Source organism: Stegastes partitus, unplaced genomic scaffold (genome assembly GCF_000690725.1).
Source record: "Stegastes partitus isolate 25-593 unplaced genomic scaffold, Stegastes_partitus-1.0.2 Scaffold313, whole genome shotgun sequence".
Lineage (NCBI taxonomy): Eukaryota > Metazoa > Chordata > Actinopteri > Pomacentridae > Stegastes > Stegastes partitus.
The window spans coordinates 134,560-143,602 of NW_007578044.1; the positions used below are offsets into that span (position 1 = coordinate 134,560).

Genomic DNA, 9,043 nt, shown 5'->3' on the forward strand with positions numbered 1-9,043 from the left:
TGCTGGTTCACTTACGGTTATCAGTGATGCCATCGTTTCCGTTCTGCGCCCACTGATTGTTTTGTTTGTTCATGTGTTATTAATTGGAAACACTAATACAAGAAGAGTTTATTTTTCTTCTCTCCTCTCTGTTTGGTAAAATAACTTATTTTCTCTCTGCATGTTTTAAAGAACCTCCCAGCCTCTTCTCTACCGAGCGCGATGGATGTTTTGTGGTTTAAACAAAGCCCGTGTCTTCCTGCTTATTAATGAATCTTTTCTATTAAATATATATATAATTGATTACCATTGTTAGCGTAATGGAATTTTTAATTAATATCAGTCAACTTTCACTTATAATTAATGAGGCGACGTGGCTGTTCAGGGTTTTTTTTTTTTTGTGTTTGCATTTCTTTTTCATGTCTAATTGTGCGGTTTGGAGTGCAGGTACGTCTCCTGGGTGCCGTTATTGAATCAACGTGTGATAAATGTGTGGGTTTTTTTATGCTAATATGGATTTTTTTGTCAGTCTGAGGCCAATCAAATGTAAAAAAAATCCCCATGACTCATAATACAAAGTGTGATTTTATTCAACAGAGAATACCTGGACGTCAGCATGCACGGGTGTTCGAGTCCGTTACAAAAGGAGTGTGTAATAATCAGCGTTTTCTCTCGATTTGTCTTTAAATACCTTCTTTTTTTTAAGCTATCACGAATCGCTCTGCAACAAATACCCTCCGTCTTTGAGAGCTCGTGAAAAGATGTTGATTCAGCGCCGCAAAAGTGCAGACTTCAATGGAAAAGCCCTTGTTAGTCTGTCCACCAGGACTGAGTGGCGCCGTTGGAAAAGAACATCTTGTAATACGTTGCAATCACAATTACAAACTGTGTCATCGAAATTCTTTTTTAAAAAAAGTGTCTCATTATATTTTTCTCCCCCCGACGGCGTTCGTTGCAGGCAGTTTGTCTCGGGGCTACAAAAGCCTGGACGAAGGTGTTTGTGCTGCTGCATGTTGTCCATCAGCGATGCTTGGTTGGGTTTAAATAGCAAAATAATGCGGATCCTATTATGACTACATCGCTGCGACTGTCCATCTGCCGCCGTGTTCTTTCTAAAGCTAAAAGAGGTTTTTTTCTTTATTTTTTGGGGCCTAAAAGGAAAACGCTGTTCGCTGTCGTGTCATCTGTCTAATAGGAACACGAAACTCATGAGATAATCTGGAACAATTGCTGCTGCAGATTAAGCGGATGGATTACAAAACATTATGCGATTACAGAAGGGAAAAACAAGATGGATGATAAATGAGCAACACAAAAAACAGCTACTCTTCTTGTAGGATCCCTTGTTGCTGTCTGACTCGAACACAGTGTTTCACTAAAGGCTGGCAAACCTGGAAAGCTCCGGTTTCTGGGGAGCACCTGAGGGCAACAACACTCTTAAACCACACGGCTGACAGTCAAAAGGCCCACAAGAAATAGTTTCCTTTCTTTTGGTGCAATAAGCCGGCAATTGCACTGTATGCATTATAATGCCTAATAAAAAAAATTGAAGTTTTCCCCTTTTATTGTTTCTGAAGTCAATTTAATTTGACTTTTTCCTGACAAGAATTTATGAAAATACAAATTCTTTCATGCCAAAGTGAAATCAGATTTCTACAAAGGAATGCTAACTATTTAAATAAGTCTCCACCCAGTTTTAAAGTGGCTAACTCAACACATGGGCAGTCAGTTGATGCTAGAAGCCACACGGTCAAGCAGAGATCACCTGAGTGCAATTAATGTGTCTAAAGTGACTGTAAGAAACTTGTATCTGGAAAGTCCAGTCACTAGAATCAATACTCCTGGATAAAACTGCAAAATAACACTCCGAGCAACTCAGAGGAAAGGTTATTGGAAAGCATAAGTCAGGGGATGGATGCATTTCCAAGTCAATAAACATCCCTTGGACTCCAGCTAAATCAATCATTAAGAAATGGAAGGAATGTGGCACATGTGCAAACCTTCTAGAGCAAAAAAACTGAGTGACCGTCCAAGAAAGAGTGAAGGAGGCCACCAAGACACCCATGACTCCTCTGAAGGAGGTGCAAGCTTCAGTTCATACAGCTCTTCACTAGTCAGAAGTTCACTGTTGGAAAAAAAAAAAAAGTTCATATAAAATCTTAGCTAGAGTTCGCCAGAAGGCATGTGGGAGACTCTGAAGTCCACTGGAAGAAAGTTTTTTAGGTCCAGTGTGACCAATATTAAACTAAACACGCCATCCCCACAGTGAAGCACGGCGGTGGCATCATCATGACATGGGGCAGCAGGTCCCGGAAGGCTCATAGAGGGTAAAACAGCAAAGTGCAGGGAAATCCTGGAGGACAACCTGATGTAGTCTGCAAGAGAACTGCGGATTGGGAGATTTGTTTTTTTGTTTTTTCCAAAACATCCAGCCAAAGCTGCACAGACAGAGCTGAAAGTTAACAAGGTGGATGTTCTGGAGCGGCTGAGTCAGACCTCAATCCAAATGAGGATTTGTGGGGGGGAAGAGGAAGAGGGCAGTTGTTTCACGATCCCCGTGTAACCCGACAGAGCTGGAGAAGTTTTGTAAAGCAGAAAAAGATCGAGACCCATCACCACAGGCTGTAATTATGGACAAAGGTGCATCTACTAAACACTGACTTGTTGTGCAGATTTTTACTTTGACAGACAGAAACCCTCCTGAACACTCACACCACCTCGACTCATAAACCCATAATGCTAACATCTGAGCAGCTTTGCGGTAGTGATAGATATTTCTGAAGGCCAAACTGCCTCCACACGAGACGCTGCGTTTCACAATGATAGACAACCACAATCATTAAAGCTCATGTAAGTACCTCCAAATATTCCTGATGGGCTCGTTTAATTAAAGAGAGGGCCCTCTGCCCGGTTGAGTTTTACAGGAGCCCGTGTCCAACAAAAGCAGATAGGAAACGTAAGCCTCCGTGGCCAACAAGCTGCAGCACACATAAACACAGCGAGCACTTTGGGCCAAGATACCGAAAGCGGCGTAGGGAAAAAGAACAGAGCAGGAAAACAAAAGACTACAATGGCAAAATGTGAGTCACATAAAGAACAAATTCAGAAGCATGTTGAGTCCGTACGGTCGATAAATCCATCGTGGAGCAAAAGCACATCATCAAATATTCTCCACTGCAGTAAAAAAAATCTCTGCACGAGCGCACCCACATTTTTTTTATTTAATTTTTTTACAAGTTAATAATCAGAAGCCAGGAGAAATCACTAAATCACGTCTTTAGCTAAAATTTTAAAATCCATAAAGCTGAAACCGAAGCGAGACTTTGTGCTGAATGATAACCACCGAGCCACGCTCGCGTATTAGAAACATGCCATGTATCGTAATGGTAAATTATTACAACCATTCAGCCACAGATCAAAGCATTTCCCTCATATTTTAGAAGGCGAACCCCGATAAATAATAAGTCATGAGATAGAAAGCTGATGAAAAATCATAAATCGACTAAATCCAGCACTCTTGGATGAGACTTAACACGTAGATCCAGCACAAATATTCACAATTTCACTTTTTTTTTTTGTGTCCACACCAAACAAACATCCAGGTTTGGTTCACAGAAGCAGCAGTTTAATGGCACAGCGGCCTGCAGCCAAACAGCACACACACAGGGAAATAAAGCAGACAGGTGCACAACACTGAGCAATATGTTTGAACAATAAGAGTTCTTCCAAACAGTTCATATCCAATACATTCACTTCATATCAAAATTCATCAGACCAACAAGTAAAAAAATAATTAAAATAAAACATCAGTGACTCGTTTCCTGTGTTTCTAAGTTAATTACTTTTTTTTTCTGGAACCATTCATTTAGACTTGGTGGAATAATTACTTGATTCTGGTCATATTATCGACACTCACTGAGAAGTCAGTCAATTGTTATGAATTATCACCCAGGCGGTGCGCGCGCACACAGACTCAGAGAGGAAATAAATGTAGAGCAGCATCAGAATAATAAATGGCACGGCGGCCTTCCAGCCATCAGTAACAGGACAGCGAGCAGAAACATGACCAACAGCAGCAGCAGCTCCTACCTTTTGTCGTCACAGACCACCTCAGGGATGCGTTTCTTTTACTCCACGTCTGTCCAGAATCGTCAATATTCCTCGCTGCAGTCACAGATTTCAGTCCAGCTCCAGTGCGTCCTGGCCTTCCAACGCTGTGCCACGTGTTTTTACGCACGGTCTCTCGCAGTTAACATCCACGTTATTCATCTGGAATTAGTCCCACCTGGTTCCAATGTGCAGCTCCACATTGTAAACCTTCTCCTCCACCTGCCTGGACGCTCAGGTGTCAGCGCAGGAAAGTCTCAGAGAAAACTTCCCAGACCTCAGAAAGTCTTCCAGCTACTTCCTCCCGTCGTTTAATGCTCCGCGCCGCGTTAATGATACATAACTTTTCATCCACCTGTCAGCAGGTGTTGGCAGCTCGTCCGCTCGTGGCTACCTGAGACGCGTCCTTCCTTGTGCGCAGGCGCACTGACGCCTCCACAGTGAAGTCCGTAATTAGCGGATGTTAGTTATCAACGTCGTGTCAACCCAACCGATGAGAAGCAGTAATTGCTGCTGAAAAAAGCTTCATCCAAATCAGTAAATTGGAGTTTCTATAGCACAGCCATGCATTCAGTGGAGTGGCTCCTTTGAATTTATTTTAATTGCTTTTATTTTTATGAGGCTCCTCAAATGTATTCATAAACCTTCCATTAAAGAAAAGGCAAAATTCACAATAGTCACTCAAATAACTAGAAACTGAGAAAAGTAATAATAAATAAAAATTTGCTAAATTATAATTTAGTGAAATAAGACATTGCTTTTGAATTATGGTTGAAAAGAATAATTTAAAAAAACAAAACTCTTCTGGACAAATGAGAGCACTTTGCTGATGAGCAGTGGGCCAAAAGCCTTCTTTAATGGGAGAGTATGAATACATTTGAGGATGATATAGATATAAATATAAATATATTTGAATTCAAGCTGCAGTAACTGAATGACACTGACTTGACATTTTTCTTCACATCCTTGTCAGAATTTTAAAATCCCTCTCATGTCTACTTAACATCAGAAAAAGTTCTTAAGATTAACAACTTAAAAAATGTCTATTTATGGCTGTGGTCTTCAAGTATATAACCCTTTAAAATTTCAATAACAGAAATATGAGTTGTAGCAACTTACTTTTTTATGAGTATTCAACTTTAAAACTGCAGTTTAATCCACTTATATGTGTTGTGTATGCTCATGTAATATAATGTGACATTTATGACGTGGTTTATTGTTTATTTTTCTTTTCTGTCTTTATATTAAATACTCATTGAGCTTCTGAATTGCCCCTCGGGGATAAATAAAGTTATCTGAATTGAATTGATTTAATTAAACAACACTTCTGATTGTGTAGAAAAGCCGAATTGTCCCAACTCACTGTCGTTTGTTGGTTGAACATAATTCCATTGGATGTCGTCTGAATTCAAACAGACTGACGCAAACTGTTGCATTAAATTGTTCATGAGTGTGTTGGCAGTGTTTCTCTGCAGCATCACGTCGTTGTATGAGGGCAGTTGTACAAGAACTAATGCGGGGGCTCAACAAAAAACAAACTACAACAGTTTGCGTCAATCTTTCGGAGTCAGGACATCGTCTAATGAACTCGTGTTCAAACTGCAGTGAGTTCGCAGAAACAGCTTCTCCTCCTCAATCAAAGGCATTTTAATTAACGCTTATTGAAGGATTGGCAGCAGAAACACAAGTCTGTGAGTTGATTTCTCATAAATACAACCTCATAGTTGTTCCACATTATCGAAACGCAATTTTCCATGTGTCGTGTGTTTAATTATAATAATTAGAGACGCAAGTTTGAAAATGAATTCGCTTCATCAGACGGCATTTAGTAGTTGAGTGAGTCCACGACTGGTCATATTGCGACTGAAAATGTCCCCCAAATTCACGACTTTAGTGGAATTTATTTGTAAAAGTCATCACACTCACCTTGAAATGTTCTTTGTATCACATTCATTCAGCCTTCAGGCTCTTTAACTCACAATTTTGAAATCCTGAACTGAAAAGTAAGAAAAAAAATCGAGTCAATTTTATTTAGTTCCTGCAACTTGAGTTTAGCTTTAAATCAACCAAAACTAAAGTTTGAGTTTGACTCGCTCACAGTTTTAAGTTGATGCAATTACCAACATTATTACCACAAATCCATCCAAAAAAATGTTTGGGGTTTATCTAAATTAGTAATTTTTATCTTGCAATTATGCATTTAGGTAAGAGGTGCGAACAGGAATTACTTCCTGCATGGTCCAGCAAACTCTCCTTCATACAGATGGAAAAATAATGACTTCTTTCTAATAGAAGTCCTTTGAATTGGTAAAGGGTCCTGTTCAAGACTTGTATGCACGTTGGTTACTTTCCCGGCATTAAAGAAAGCATTTTTATATCCGCTACTCTTTGGACTGCCGACCAACGCCGAGGACTTCCATTAACAAGAAGTGGGACAGTCATTATTTTTTCATCTTCGTCGGCTACTGGCCTTATCCTTGAAGCGCACCTAATTTTTGTATTTTCTTCACTTTTAAACCTCCAACTTTATTGTTCCCGACCCAGTGCAGCGCTCTCTATTTGTTCCTCGAATTCAGCTCCACGTTTAAATTGAAAGTGAAAAGTTAGTTTTAAATCAGCTTTTCTTTTTTCTCTCTCTGCACTGCAGACAGGTTGTAATAAAAGGAGGAGGGTGAAAAAAAAAAAAGAATTGGCCCGAAGCATTTTTTATTATTTCAATTTGGGACACATGAAAAAACATAAGCCCTAATTAATTATCATAAAAATGAGGAGACCTTCTGGGGGAAATGAAACAGCTCAAGCATGATTGGGAAGAACTTTTCTGCTTCGGCTTTACGGACTCTGTTGACTCACTGACAGAGTTTTGATCCCTTGTTTCGGTGCCGAAGTCTGGAAGAAGCAGCTTTCTTTGCATTTCTAATCACCGAAAGGCGAAGGAGAGGAAAAAGACAAATTGCCACGTGTCAGAGCTTGTCGCTGGATCCTCTAAAGTTTCAACATCATGAACCGAGGAGGTCAAAAGTTTCGTCCAACTGAAGCCATCTTCTGCTTCAACCTGCAGATCAGTTTGTGGTTGTTGGAAAATATACAATCAGGTGGTTCTTTAAAATTCATAATGCCAGGAAATGCTTTATTTACCATATATTTGCATTTAGGACATCACAGGTCATGGACAAACACTGTATGTCGCACAACTTAGATGCATGCTGAGGCGAATAAACTGTTTTTCTTGTCGTTACTTAACACTTCAGTGTAGATTTTTATAACAAAAAGACACAACAATGCTTCTTTAGCACTGGATCTTTTTTTCTCTCTCCCAAAATAAGAACTATGAGCTTCTATTAACCTTTAATCTATTGTACAAAGTGTAATTAGAGCCACATATGATCCATTATATTTTGAACTGTCATCTTTTGCTTGGGCTGCAAGGTGGAGCGGTGGTTAGCACCGTTGCCTCGCAGCAAGAAGGTCGCCGGTTTGCATCCCGTTGAGGACACCTGGGATCTTTCTACATGTTCTCCCCGTGCAGCGTGGGTTCTCTCCAGGTTCTCCAGCTTCCTCCCACACAGTCCAAAAACATGTTGAGGTTAATTGGTGATTCTAGATCAGGGGTGTCCAATCCTGGTCCTGGAGGGCCACAGTCCTGCATGTTTTAGATGTTTCCTTCTTCCAACACACCTGATTCAAATGATCAGCTCATCATCAAGCTCTGCAGAAACCTGATAGTGACCCTGATCGTTTGAATCAGGTGTGTTGGAAACATGTAAAACATGCTGGATTGTGGCCCTCGAGGACCAGGATTGGACACCCCTGTTATAGATCGACTGGTGACCTGTCCAGGTGTCCCCCGCCTTCACCCTGAGTCAGCTGGGATAGACTCCAGCCCCCCATGACCCTAATGAGGATTATAGATGATGGATGGATCTTTTGCTTGAATTCTGTGTTCTTTGAAGACATTTCTCCATGAACTGATGCAGAAAAGACACAAATTGGTGCATAAAAAGCCTCAGAATTTCCCCAGATCCCTCGCTATCATAACATTTTAAATAAGTAAGATGGTAAAAATTACAGTAATCAAAAAAAGAATTGCAAAGAATACAAATTGAAAATAAACGTGGGAGTCGGGTGAACACATGACTTCATCTTCACCAATTAAAAACCAACACATTCCCCAAAATAAGCGCTTACCTGCTCACATCCAACAAACATTTAGCCTAATCTAGGACTGACTTCTGTTTGAATTCCACGTTGTTTTACGGTCAAACCATCTCGATATTGGCTCCGTGGAGGAGGGAATACTGTTCACATCATTTATTCAGACAATAAATAATCTACATTTCAGATTTCCTGCTCATCGCAGAAAACAGCATGTGGTCTCGTTGTCACCCAACGAGGGTCATGTGCTAAAAATAATCCCCATTCATTTGAATCGCAATGAATAATGCACGGCGGGTGAGAACATTATAATGCCACGCTATGCTTGTGTGAACTTGGCAATTTGCACTGAATCGCCAATTACTCCCAGTGTGTTTGTGCATGTGTCTGTGTGTCTCGGGTTGTTTTTGAACCATAACCTACAGAGAATTTACGGCTTGCATCTCATATTTCTGCTTGTCTCCGCGGCTGGCACCGCCATGGAAGTTGAGTGGAAAAGTGTCGACGTGTGAATGATAGCCTTAATGTTTACCAGTGGGATGGAGAGGGAAGAAATTGCAAAAAAAAAAAAAAAGTAGGCGTGTGGATCCATTCACTCAAGGTGGTTACAGAACTATCCTCTGAAAGAAAGGAAGAAGCAGGAAACAGTTCATGAGTTGAAGAGTCATGGGTAAATCCTAGCTGTCCCAAACCAACATAGTCAACTGGCCGCTCTAAAAACTAAGGTTTGGGCTCAACAAAATATGAACAGTTTGCACCTTTTGATGACATATTGTTCAACTAAGCGCTACGTTAGATGACT

General features: G+C 40.4%; 1 protein-coding gene across 1 annotated transcript in view; it reads left to right on the forward strand.

Moving 5' to 3' along the window:
* Positions 1–9,043, forward strand: part of LOC103358465 (cadherin-12) — a 69,633-nt gene that overhangs the window by 14,454 nt on the left and 46,136 nt on the right. The gene's annotated exons all lie outside the window — the stretch shown is intronic.